The 14,741-nt window shown below is 32.6% G+C and overlaps 1 long non-coding RNA gene across 1 annotated transcript; it reads right to left on the bottom strand.

The window, feature by feature from the left end:
• Positions 1–6,228: 6,228 nt before the first annotated feature.
• On the bottom strand, positions 6,229–7,827 carry LOC134700364 (uncharacterized). The gene is made up of 2 exons (XR_010103851.1): positions 7,284–7,827; positions 6,229–6,645 (listed from the first exon to the last, which is right to left on the bottom strand). It is a non-coding gene; the product is annotated as an uncharacterized LOC134700364 (long non-coding RNA).
• Between the last annotated feature and the right edge of the window lie 6,914 nt (positions 7,828–14,741).

The following is a 14,741-nucleotide window of genomic DNA, read 5'->3' as shown; positions in this document are numbered from 1 at the left end:
TTTCAAAGGTTAGAAGACATTGAGGTTTAATACCTTACAAACTCTTACATACAGATATCTAATGTTATGAAGATCACATTGGTTTAATGTCTCTCGTCCTTCATTGATTTAATGGTTAAGTAAAATTGAGAATGGAAATGGGGAATGTGTCAAAGAGACAACAACCCAACCATAGAAAAAACAATAGTAGAAGGTCACCAACAGGTCTTCAATTAATGGTCTTAAGTGAATACATTTTCTTTTAGTCACAAAAGTATGAGTAATAGGATAACTTTATTTGATAAATGAGTTCCTTTTAAGGTCTGCATGTCTTGTAGGACAGGATTCACCTATAGACCTGATTTCATGGATCAGTGATAAATGTTCAAGTTGATTTGGTTAATGTACAAAGATACTGTAAGCAGTAGGTCAACTATATTTAGTGAAAGGAAGATTGTAAGGTCACCATGCCAGGCTGACAGGTTTCATCTGACCTTGGCCTCATTTTTACACTTCATTGGTCAACGTTAATTTTTTAGTGTTGGTTGTTTTTATGTCCCACCTACCTTAGTAGAGGTACATTATGTTTTCTGGTCTGTGCCTCCGTCTGTTTGTTCGTCCATCTGTCCTGTTTCAGGTTAAAGTTTTTGGTCAAGGTAGTTTTTGATGAAGTTGAAGTCCAATCAACAAGAAACTTAGTACCCATGTTCACTATGATATGATCTTTCTAATATTAATTTCAAATTAAAGTTTTGACCCCAATTTCACAGTCCACTGAAAATGAAAAATGATAGTGCGAGTGGGGCATCTGTGTACTATGGACACATTCTTGTTTCAAATATTTTAAGCAAATTAAGTTTGCTTAAAATATTTGAAAAAACAACCAAAACTATAATATTTTAAGCAAACTTTAACTATATTTGGTATATGGAATGATTGTTAGGTGTACATGTTTGTCTAGCAAGGTTCATATGACCTTGACTTCATGGTTCATTGGTCAATATAAAGTTTTCATGATTTGGTTTGTTTCTTGCTTACTTAAAAACAATAGGTAAACTTTATTTTGTGTATTGAATAATTGTAAGTTGTACATGTCTGTCTGGCTTGGTTTACCTGACTAAGACCCCATTTACCAGGATTACTGAAAATTTTACGTGTATGTTCTACTAGTACATTTGTAGTTAAACTTTATCGTTATTTGGCACATTATAATTTTTTAAATGAGGTAATATTACCAAAACCTATGCACCATACAGTTAGATGCACAGATTAGAAAATATAATGCCCTTTATATTTGTAGAACAAAGAGAGATGAAATATAATATTAGGCTTTTCACAAATAGTTTTAGGATTTATTAAACACTTCTTTTTAGCTCACCTGGTATGGTATTTTGACCTCCTGTGGTATATTGGTATATTCTAGCTATTTTAACTCCTTAATATAGGTATAATATGCCAATAAGTAGTCGGTATGCATTTAACATGCTGGAAAAGATATTTAATTTTTTTTTTAAATCCATGGTATTTGACCCCCTGCGGTATATTGAAACCCCTACTATAGACCTTGAATTTCAAAGATTCAAGCTATTCTAACTCCTTAACATAGTAATAATACTCCAATAAGTAGTTTGTATGTATTTAACATACTGGAAAAGATATTTGAGAATATTACTTAGCCATGGTATTTTGACCCCCCTAAGTTATATTGAACCCCCTACTATAGACTCTATATCAAAAAGATTCTAGTTATTCTAACTCCTTTACATAGCTCCAATAAGTAGTTTGTATGCATTAAACATGCTTGAAAAGATATTTTGAGAATTTTACTTAACCATGGTTTTTTGACCCCCCTGCAGTATATTGAGCCCCCTATTATAGACCCTAAATTAAAAAAAATCTAGCTATTGTAACTCCTTAATATAGTTATAATACACCAATAAGTACTTGGTTTGCATTTTTAAACATGCTGGAAAATATTTTGAAAAAAAATAATTTCCATGGTATTTTGACCCCCCTGCGGTATATTGACCCCCTACTGTAGACTCTAAATTTAAAAGATTCAAGCTATTCTAACTCCTTAACATACCTTCAATAAGTAGTTTGTATGCATTTAACATACTGGAAAAGATATTTTGAAAGTGGTATTTTGACTCCCCTGCAGTATATTGAACCCATACTATAGACCTTGAATTTCAAAAAATTGAGCTATTCTTACTCCTTAATAAAGTTATAATATGCCAATAAGTAGTTTGTATGCATTTAACAGGCTGGAAATGATATTTTGAAAATTTTACTTAGCCATGGTATTTTGACCCCCCTGCGGTATATTGAACCCCCTACTATAGACCCTAAATTAAAAAAATCTAGCTATTCTAACTCCTTAATATAGTCATAATATGCAAATAAGCAGTTTGTATGTATTTAACATGCTGGAAAAGTTATTTTGAAAAAAAATAATTTCCATGGTATTTTGACCTGCCTGTTATATATTGAACCCCCTACTATAGACCTTGAATTTAAAAAATTCAAGCTATTCTAACTTCTTAACATAGAAATAATACTCCAATAAGTAGTTTGTACGTATTTAACATACTGGAAAAGATATTTTTAAAATTTTACTTAGCCATGGTATTTTGACCCCCCCTGCGGTATATTGAACCTGCTACCATAGACCTTGAATTTCAAAACTTCAAGCTATTCTAACTCCTTAACATAGTAATAATACTCCAATAAGTAGTTCCTATGTATTAATCATGCTGGAAAAGATGTTTTGAACATTTTACTTAGCCATGATATTTGACCCCCTGCGCTATATTGAACACCCTACTATAGACCTTGAATTTCAAAAATTCTAGCTATTCGAACTCCTTAACATACTGATAATACTCCAATTAGTAGTTTGTATGTTTTGAGCATACTGGAAAAGATATTTTGCAAAATTTTACATAGCCATGGTATTTTGACCCCCCTACGGTATATTGAACCCCCCCCCCCAAAAAAAAACTTCAAATAAAAAAAAAATAATAGCCAATAAATTGTAGATAAGATTATCTGCAATACTATTTATCAAAATTAGGGGGGTTCAAAAAAATAATAGCCAATAAATTGTAAATTAGATTATCTGCAATACTATTTATCAAAATTAGGGGGGTTCAAATACCATATGTGAAAAATGAACCCTGGGTCAAAATACCATGCAGTATAATGACCAGGGGGCATTTTACGGCATGGTATTTTGACCCTGGGTTCAATTTTTAGGGGGCTCAAAATACCATATGACACCAGCATACCAACCAAGATGGCCACCGCAGCTAAAGATAGAACATAGGGGTAAAATGCAGTTTTTGGCTTATAATTAATCAAAGCGCGAAAGCGCTGTAAAGGCAGTTAATTACAGGTTGTGTGTATTTCTAGTCCAGTTATATCATTATCTTCCATGGATAGAACCGAGGTGGTTTGTAGAATTTAAGATTTAGAGTTCTTTTGTACCTAGTTCACCTATATGTAGTCTACTGTTTACAGTATATTTTCTGTGCCTCCCATGAAATGCATTTTTAGCCATGGCCTTGTCAGTTTGCTTTAAATTTATGAGTTTGACTGTCCCTTTGGTGTCTTTCGTCCCTTTTCTTTAGACATATAAGAACTTTTCCTTTTCAATATAAATAGACTATTTTTAATTATTGATTGTATACACATATTCTATGACTCCCATAAAAAAAAAGTTCACAAAGATTGACTAGTCTCTGTACTGTGTGTATAGCAAGGACATCAAGTAACATAATGGTAAATGTACATAGTAACATGTCAACTTTTTTGATGACCATACCTGTCAACTGTCAGTTTTTGCAGAGTATTTCCCCAATCGAGCTCAAGGCTCCCAAATGGAAATTTTGTAAGAGCAATTTTGTCGACTATTTTAAAGAAAACAATTAATTTAACAATGGCTATGAACTTGCTAATGCACGAAGAAGCCAAAATCCACATTAGAATATATTGAAGGGAATCCATGGCAAATCGCCCCACTTTTCACTAACTCGCCCCACTTTAAAAACAAGGGTGCACACACTGAAATGTCTCGCCTTCTTTACTAATCATTGATATTATGTTGATAGTCCTAATAATAAAGCGTTATTACAACTGTCACATAATCTTAACATAAACCAAGATAACTAAACATTGACCTTTGAACCATGAAAATGAGGTCGAGGTCAGATAAACCATGCCAGGTAGGCATGTACAGCTTACAATTCTTCCATACAACAAATAAAATTGACTTATTGCTTATAGTTTAAGAAAAACAGACCAAAACACAAAAGCTTAACACTGAGCAATGAACCGTAAAAAATGAGATCAAGGTCAAATAAAACCTGTGCGACTGACATATAGATCATGAAATATTTCCATACACCAAATATAGTTGACCTATTGCATATAGTATTAGAAAAAAAGGCCAAATCTCAAAAACTTAACTTTGACCACTGAACCATGAAAATGAGGTCAAGGTCATATGACACCGGCCAGGTAGACCTGTACACCTTACAACCATTCCATACACAAAATATAGAAGACCTATTGCAATCAGTATAAGAAAAACAGACCAAAACACAAAACTTAACTATAACCACTAAACCATGAAAATGAGGTCAAGGTCAGATGACACCTGTCAGTTGGACATGTACAGCTTACAGTACTTCCATACACCGAATATACTAGAACTATTGCTTATAGTATCTCAGATATGGACTTGACCACCAAAGCTTAACCTTGTTCACTGATCCATGAAATGAGGTCGAGGTCAAGTGAAACTGTCTGACGGGCAAGAGGACCTTGCAAGGTACGCACATACCAAATATAGTTATCCTATTACTTATAATAAGAGAGAATTTAACATTACAAAAATTTTTAACTTTTTTTTCAAGTAGTAACTGAACCATGAAAATGAGATCAAGGACATTGGACATGTGACCGACGGAATCTTCATAACATGAGGCAACCATATACAAAGAATGAAGCATCCAGGTCTCCGACCTTCTAAAATATAAACCTATTAAGAACTGAGCTAACATCGCCGCCGCCGTATCACTATCCCTACAATGTATGTTGAGCTTTCTGCAACAAAAGTCGCAGGCTCGACAAAAAAACTGCCCCAACCTGAATTACCAAATCGCCCCACTTGTGAACTGTGATAAATCCCGTTAATATTTCTCCTGCCAACTGGTCCCACCTAATGGAAATGGGTGAAATCTAGATAAATATATTATTAACCAGGATGAATTTAGTAATGCCAACTCGCCCCACTTATGGAAATAGATGTTATTCCATTAAATATAAGTTAAATTCCTTATATTGCATTTTGATACATTTAACTGGTTTCTTTTCAACTGTTATGCAAATAACTAAGCTTCAAAACTTACAGTTATTCTTCAACAATCAGTTTTATTTTTAGAATTATAGTTTCAGTATATATCAATAATAGTAATTAAATTAATTTTCGGTTTGTTTGTATTCTGTGTAGATTAGTTTTCGTTAAAGTGGTGCAAGTTTTTATTTTTAATTGTATATATTAATCTAAATATTACCGTTTTTTTTATAAGTAGGGCGAGTTGACAGGAGTAATATTAAACATGATTAAACCAATTTCACATGTGGGGTGATTTGATAAATCAGTTTGTGGCAGTTTTTAAAAAAGTGGGGCGATTAGCCAGTGGGGCAACTTGTCCTGCTTCCATTTGAAGGCCCCCTTGAAGGTTTTGTATGACTATATTGACCATCTTTCACGTAAAACCCCCATGTGCATTTTGAAAAGTTAGCAGATATGTTTCTAACTCCAGGCAAAATCTACCGGTATGAATGAAAAAGAAGTTTTCAATTAAAGCTCTGTGGCCATAACAGCTGTCTCATTAGCATTTAACCACTTCCCATATTTACAATTAAAACAATAGAAGAAAATTATTCAACGCAAAAACAAAACTTACTTGTAAATATGAAATTCTCTTTACGGTATGAGTTTTTCTCAGAGTTTGAGATTGTACAGTAGTACCTGTAACTGCTTATACCTATTTCTTATTCACTTTTGCTTGATAAACTCACAGTCACTAAATATCATATACATTGTACCACATCTCCTTATTTTTATAAGCATTCCAATAACATGAACAATTGTTATTCAATTCTATATACCAAAGCAAAATGAACTGCACCACTTTCATTCACTAGTATGCATTTTTTGGCAAAATACAAGTTCTTAAATGACACAATATATATTTATTGATAAAAAAATTAAATTTAGTATACAACTCTTTAACAGGTATAAAAAAAAAGCACAGCTTTGTCATAACTTGTGAAATCTGTGCTGAAAACATAGACATTGATGGTATTTGAGTAATTCCATATGTGAAGCTCAACATTAGCTCGTCAGTTGGTGGTGGACAGTTATAGTTCCTTTCTGCAGGCTAGGATGAATGACTTATCAGGAAAACCAATTTCACAAATCAAAACTTTCCTCTAGATTTCTCCTACAATATTCATCCAGTTTAGTTCTTTGTTTTAATTGGACACCGTCCTGATTTTTAATTTTGCAAACCATTCAGTCTCTTGCTTGCAAATGGAGCATGAAAATAGGATGGGTATGGCAGTAGACAAGTCTCTTTAAAGTGGGTTTGTGCCCTGAAAAAAAGTTTTATAACTTAAGTTTTTTTGAAACTTGTGCAACACACATACCTAAATCACTATAACATAGAAGAGAGCATCATTCGTGTCAATGTTTTGTTCCTGTTTACATTGTCATTGATATTTTTTCAGAAAGCCTGTGGCATAACTCGTGAATTCCTGTCATTACATCCTAAATTAACATAATTACTGCTAGAATAATTATCAGTATGATATACGTACACTATCATTTTACAGCCCAAGTCTTCAGTATATATAATTGTTGCATTCATTCACTCCTGTGTTCAATCGTTCAAAAATATTTAAACATCAACAAATGAACTTTAATAAGGACAAGAAAACACTAGAAAAGATACGTACATTCAATCCGTGTTAAAGAGTATTTGAAAGAGAAATATATCTGGTTAAACGATGTATAAAGGAGGAAAAATTGTAGACATTGCATTATGATGCTTTCTACCTAATAGCACGTGGATATGTTTACATATTTAGACTTGACCCAGTATGACCCGTACCTTGTAGGCCACCGCCGTCATTTAAACACTCAGTTACAGTCGTGTAAGACAGTAAAAAGCTTAAGCCTGTACTATTTGCGTGAAGTAAATGTTTTGTTCTGTACATTTAAATTGTTTTACCTGATAGCAAGGACGTATATCTATCCGTTCCCTTCTCAATTCACTTTGTCAAATCCTTCGAGCTTCTTCAAAACATATGTATTACTGCGCCGGAAGTGAGAAAAATATGAGAAATCCTCGTAAAATAATGCTATTTTCAATTTTGTGGAATCCATTTTGTTATATTTATTATACAAAGATAAAAAAAAGTTACGATTAATCATGAATTTGCATATCATTATACGGAACGTTTATGGACTATTTTTTTAGCTGTAAATCGGCCATTTTGGCGGGAAATCATGTACACATACACACGTAGATTGGCTGGTACCCGATCGTAATGTTACACATCACATATATCAAATAGCTAATACCCGGAACGTAGTACCGGGAATCATGATAATACGTAGACAACATACATAACTAGAAACGCTTTTACGGTTTCTCGTTCATAAACCGAATTCCGCTTTGAATTATAGAAGATACAATATTAATCATGTCCAGTCGACTTTTCATTGTTATATCAACGTCTGAACTAATTAAAGAATCTTTAGATGTCAGATAACACTCGAAATTGACCCGACCTTTTTCCACACGGAATACACATAATGATAGTTTGTAGTCAGGTTGACTGCTTATAATGCAAAATACACACTAATAACAAGTTCTTTAAAACGAACAATACACACTGATCGTTTCTTTAGTCCCCAATGTAAATGAAAGAAACAAAAACCATATTATACCATAAAAAGAAGAGGAGAAATTCGAACATTTCCGGATCTATTTCTGGCCAAAAGACCCCCTGCAAAGATTGCGTATGAAAAGATGAACCTCATGACTTAAAAGTCAGGCCTTAAAGCACTGCCTTTAAAAAACCAAAGCATTTAGAGCAAATCTGCAGGTGTAGATTGTTTATCAGGTCAAGATCTATCTGCCCTGAAATTTTCAGATGAATCAGACAACCTGTTGTTAGGTTACTTCCCCTGAATTGGTAATTTTAAGGAAACTTTGCTGTTTTTGGTTATTATCTTGAATATTACTATAGATAGAGATAAACTGTAAATAGCAATAATGTACAGCAAAGTAAGACCTAAAAATAAGTCAACTTGACAAAAATGGTCAATTGACCCCTAGGGAGTAATTGCCCTTTTTAGTCAATTTTTAACAATTTTCATAAAATTTGTTTTTGTAAATTTTCACTAACATTTTCCACTGAATCTATTGGCCCAAGTTCATTATATATAGAGATAATTGTAAGCAGCAAGAATGTTCAGAAAAGTAAGATCTACAAACACATCCCCATCACCAAAACACAATTTTGTCATAAATCCATCTGTGTCCTTTGTTTAACATCTTTAAAATTCACATAGACCAAGGTGAGCGACACAGGCTCTTTGGAGCCTCTAATTTTGTTGAGTTTTGGACTTTTGTGGAAAACGCAGGACATAGCGACCCTACATTCTGTTGTCCGTGGCAGCATCCACAAATATTCACAAAGCACAAAAATGTCAGTATTTACCTCAAAAGCTTATAAAACCTTTAAACAGACTTATTAAGGGATATAGTTACAATATTATTGTCAGATCAATAAAGATTGCATATTTTTGGCTTTCATATTGATTAACTTAAAAGGTCTTTACATTGGAACTAAACACATGTATTCAAAAAACAGTTGTTGGATTGAAACGGGTTATGTTCTTCTCATATACACAAAAATGTATTTTATGATAGTATGATACTAAACCCCTAACGGGAGGGATTGTGCCTAATATTCATATGATAAAGACATAGTCTTTAAATCAGTTTAATTGAGATCTAAATTCTGGAGCTGGCATATCAGTTTACTGTTATTTATGTATTATTGTCATTTTATTTATTTTCTTGTATTACATCTTCTGACATTTGAATCAGACTTGAACTGAATTTTAATGTGCGTATTGTTATGTGTTTATAGAGGGAGGGTTGAGATCTCATAAACATGTTTAACCCTGCTGCATTTTTGCACCTTTCCCAAGTCAGGACCCTCTGGCCTTTGTTAGTCTTGTAAGATTTCTTGTGTATATTTCAGAGTTTAGTATGATGTCCATTATCACTGTACTAGTATATATATATTTTAAAGGGGCCAGCTGAAGGACGCTTACGGATGTGTGAGTTTCTCCCTACATTGAAGACCCATTAGTGTCCTTCGGTTGTTGTTTGCTCTATGGTTGGGTTGTTGTCGCTTTGACACATTCCCCATTTCCTTTCTCAATTTTACTCTGGATAAATTGAGTTTTAGAAATTTTAATAATTTTCTTAAATTATCCTGGATTTCTACTAAACTTTGACAGAAGCTTGTTTATGACCACAAGATAGCATCCAGAGGTAAATTTTGTAAAAATTAAATCCTTATTTTCTGAATTTTACTTATAAATGGACTTAGTTTATCTGCCAGGAAACATTACATTCACTCTGTGGTTAAAGTTTTAAAAAATTTAATTACTTTCTTAAATATCCTCAGTACCAAACTTGGACAGAAGCTTGTCAAATGATTTAATAGGTATCTATAAGGAACTTTTGTAAAAAATTTGTACTTGTTTTTCTGCATTTTTTTTCTTATAAATGGACAATAAAAAATACTGTAAATTCAGAAATTATTGCCAGGTTTTTATTATTGCGAATAATGCGACTGAGTTGTAAACGCAAAAATTAAAACTCGCATTTTGTAATATTTTAACTGAATTAAGCAAGACTCTTCTCAAATTAAAATCGCATTCAAGTGTAAAATGACAAAATCGCAATAATAAATGCACGCAATAATTTCTGAATCTACAGTACTATTTTCAATATCTGAGTAGTTTCAATCATACTACAAAATTGCAAAACACAGACTATGCAGGAATTGCATAATTAGTTGCTTTTTTTTATTTATTCATATTAAGTTTTTTCATATTTTTATTTGTTTTCCTTACACAATAACTAGTAAGCCTGTACTTATAAATGATATCAGTGTTATATATATAGTTCCCATAAAACACTGAATCTATTACTATAGGTAATCTATTGACTACAAGTCAGCAATTTTTCAAAATACAAAAACACCTTTTACACAAAAGATTAGAAAATGTGTTTGTTAAGAATGGATTATTTTTAATTGTAAATCATTAATAAATTACGAGGCTGATAAAAAAACATAAAAGAAAGTTTATTAATACATAGTCGTTGAGGGGAAATAACTCGACATAATTGTAACGCAGACTGCGGTATTAATTGTTTGCTTACTTTTTTTATTTTGAAAAAGCTTTATTGATAAAAGAAATGCCTTAATGGGTTAAAACATTTTTCATGTCCTGCAATAATGTAAATGACGTGATTATTAATTGAAAATTTATCTGCTAGGTGCAGCTTTAAAGGACTGTAGAAGTTGAAGCCCAAACAGTTGGGCTACATTCAAGCTAGATACATGCAGCCTGAATTTGGATTGTAATCAAATATTTGAATACACAGTTACTTTCAGCAACCCCATGAATTAATATTTGTTGAAATAAAATTAAGTTGAACTTTGGACTCTTTGAACCTTAATATGGCATTAATGTGTAGACTTACGTGATAACATGTCCAAAAATAAACAAGAGTGCACACGCTGAAATGTCTCGCCTTCTTAACTAATCATTGATATTATGTTGATAGTCCTAAGTATAAAGCTTTCTTACGACTGTCACATTAACTTAACATTAACCAAGATAACTAAATAAAGACCAATGAACCATGAGAATGAGGTCATGGTCAGACGAACCATGCAAAGCAGACATATACAGCTAACAACAATGCTTCCATACAACAATTATAGTTGACCTATTACTTATAGTTTAAGAAAAATAGACCAAATCACAAAAACTTAACACTGATCAATGAACTGTGAAAATGAGGACAAGGTCAAGTAAAACTGGCGCCACTGACATATAGATTATAAAATATTTCTATACACCAAATATAGTTGACTTATGGCTTATTGTATTAGATAAAGAGACCAAAACTCAAAAACTTAACTTTGATCACTGAACCATGAAAATGAGGTCAAGGTCAGATGACATTGCTAGACATGTACACCTTACTATCATTCCATACAACAAATATAGTAGACCTATTGCATAAAATATGAGAAAAACAGACCAAAACACAAAAACTTAACTATATCCACTGAACCATGAAAATGAGGTCAAGGTCAGATGACACCTGCTAGTTGGACATGTACACCTTACAGTCCTTACATACACTGAATATACTAGCCCTATTGCTCATAGAATCTGAGATATGGACCTGACCACCAAAACTTAACCTTGTTCACTGATCCATGAAATGAGGTTAAGGTCAAGTGAAAACTGTCTGACGGGCATGAGGACCTTGCAAGGTAAGCATATACCAAATATTATTATCCTATTACTTATAATAACAGAGATTTCAACATTATGAAAAATCTGAACTTTTTTTTCAAGTGTTCACTGAACCATGAAAATGAGGTCAAGGACATTGGACATGTGACTGACGGAAACCTTGTAACATGAGGCATCTATATACAAAGTATGAAGGATCCAGGTCTTCTACCTTGTAAAATATAAAGCTTTTAAGAAGTTAGCTAACGCCGCTGCTGCCGTAGCCGTAGCCGCCGCATCACTATCCCTATATGGAGCTTTCTGCAACAAAAGTTGCAGGCTCGACAAAAAACTTAATACACATAAGTTTTACCATATAAAAAAACCCTCATTATGATTTTTTTTATGAAATCAAACAAACGTGAACAATTTAAAAACAGGGCTCATAATCCTTAATTTGAATACATGATCTGAGTATTAAAGAAATCAGCAAACTAACAATAACAGGCAAAAAAAACAAACTTAACAATAATTCTATTTATAAAGGGACATAACTCAATAATAGGGAAAGGGATGGAAAACATAATTCAAAACTAGATCTGTGTATTGTGATAATAAGTGTTGTGTATAAGATTCATAACATTTGGTTGAGGCAAACGAAGGTAGGAAAATGGAAACTAATTTTGGGAGAGACATATGGACAGACTAGAGTAAAACTCAATATCCCCTTAGCCACAGGAGCAATACAGGACGCAGGTATGGAATATTCCACCTAAGTAAAGGTGAGTCTATGAAATGGTTTAACAACTCCTTACAGCAGACAAGTCCATTTTTGGACCTAATAAATCTTGCTGTGAATGTTTTGTTTCATAAAGGCTAGTGAATGGTTAACAGTTCAGTTCATTTTAAGATGGGTATTTTTGCCTGCGAATGGTATGCCCCATAAAATCCACTTGATATGAAGTTAGAACATTCTAATCATGAGTACTATAAGTGAACAAACATTAATATTCCACATTTACATTGTAACCTTCTGAATTAACCAGAGGCTGTGTTGCTCACCTGTATCTACAGTGGTTTTAGAAGGAAGAAGATTTTTGTAAAAGATTACAAAAATTTACCAAAAAAATTGTGAAATTCCTTTATTTTTTTTATATTTTGTTGAGCTTACTTTGCTGAACATTTTTGATGTTTACAGTTTATCTATCTATTACAAAATTAACAATAATAGCCACTTTTGTAAGGAATAAAGTCCAGTAAATTCTCAATGATGATCAGAAATTTAACCCAGATGCTCCTAGGGCACAACTTTTTACGAACGCAGAGATTGAACCCATTAACAGTTCCTTGAATGTGGTACTAGGAAAAAAGCAACTTTATTTTAAGTCCTGGATATAAAATGTAGATAGAAACAAATATATAAAACAAGAGGCTCTCAAGAGCCTGAATCGCTCACCTTAATTCTTTTGGTTAAATCTCTCATCAATGATTATTTTGGCTTTTTAATTTATTTAAATGTTCTTTGGATCGTCCTATTTTCTACAAAAGCCAAAAAAAATAATCATTTTCTCCTATGTTCTATTTTAGCCATAGGAGCTATGTTTCTTGACATACAAGGAAATAAAATATAAAATTTATATACTAGATACTCTGAAACTCATTTAGCCAAAGTTTGGCTGAAATTGATACAGCAGTTTCAAAGGAGAAGATTTTTTAAAGTAAGTCAACATGATGAGCAAATTGTGAAAAAAGTCTTTAAAGGGCATTAGCTCCTTAAAGACAAATCCTTCTATTCAGATCTACCAATAATATCTTCTTTATATTTTATATTTACTTTAGGTTAGGTAAAAGCTTCAAAATAAGCAAATAAAAAAATGGGGTCACCGACCTCGTTTTCGATTTAAAACGCCGTCTTTTTCATGCAATTTGGAAATCGGGACCTCTAGTCAATAGCAGTGTAATATTTTTTTTAAAAGTTGGTTTCCCATAAAACTTGTTTGTTCTGCTAACCAAGTTGTTAATACAAACTATTTTAATAATATTACCTATTTCTGAGGGGAAAATAATAGCGATAAGTTGCTATAATAATTTTCCCGCCTTTATTTATTGTGAAATAACTATAAAAGAATGATGTTTAAAAAAAATTGACCAATAATTTCTCGATGAGTATTCAACAGAATATGCGTTGTTTATTTCTAGATAAAATCATGAAATAAAATGATGGGGTCACCGGTATGGAAAAAGAGATATTTCTACAAAAGGGTTAACAATTTGAAATGGCGGGAATACATTGCGCCAATTCTAATATAACGTCGAAAGGCGTTCCGCCGGTTTTGGGCGTTATTCCTATACAAATTACGGACAACACAGTTCTCGTTATTTGCTGTTATGTTGTTTGTTTGTTTTCAACTACTATTAATGCATATTAATTTACACGTGATAGTTCTTAGTTTTCAGTCAGTTTAACAGACACGTAATATAAATGCGGTGGTTGGAAAATAATGCGTTGAACAAATGTTCACGCGAATGGATTATGCTTCTATTCAACTTATTTATAGTGCTTATGTGTTGAACAGAAACTCTTCTTAAAATAGTGAATACATTTGTTATATCATTTCATAGTTCAGTCAAAGTATATCTAGGCTACCAAAGAGATTGTCTCTATAAAAAAGATAAATCCATACACGTAGCAAATTATGGAAATTATTTTTATATTAAAGTATAATGTTTTAAGCCATTGGTCCATATGGGCGTAAAGTGCTTTTCAATAAAGGATATAATATGATTGGCCAATCCCGAAATCCCGGACTTAAAACAATCGAAATCCCGAGGTCCCGAATTTAAATAAAGTAAAGTTAAAAAGGATTCCCGGATCCCGAAATCCCGAGCTTAAAACACCCGATCCCGGAGTCCCGATAAGGTCCTATCCCCCTCCATCTTGTTGTCGAGTATCCAGATTTTTGTTTCGTTTCTTGACAGTTGTTAGTTTGCTGTATATAGTTGACTCTCTTTTTATTCATATATTTTATCATTTGCTGTTTTGTTGTTTGTTTCAGATACACTTAATTCATATAATTAATTTATATATCCAATTCTGGAACATGTCTATTGTATAAAAACAATTTCA

This window comes from Mytilus trossulus, unplaced genomic scaffold (assembly GCF_036588685.1).
Source record: "Mytilus trossulus isolate FHL-02 unplaced genomic scaffold, PNRI_Mtr1.1.1.hap1 h1tg000138l__unscaffolded, whole genome shotgun sequence".
Classification (NCBI taxonomy): Eukaryota; Metazoa; Mollusca; class Bivalvia; order Mytilida; family Mytilidae; genus Mytilus; species Mytilus trossulus.
The sequence above is the reverse complement of the archived record's forward strand: the minus strand, read 5'-3'. Positions and strand labels throughout refer to the sequence as shown.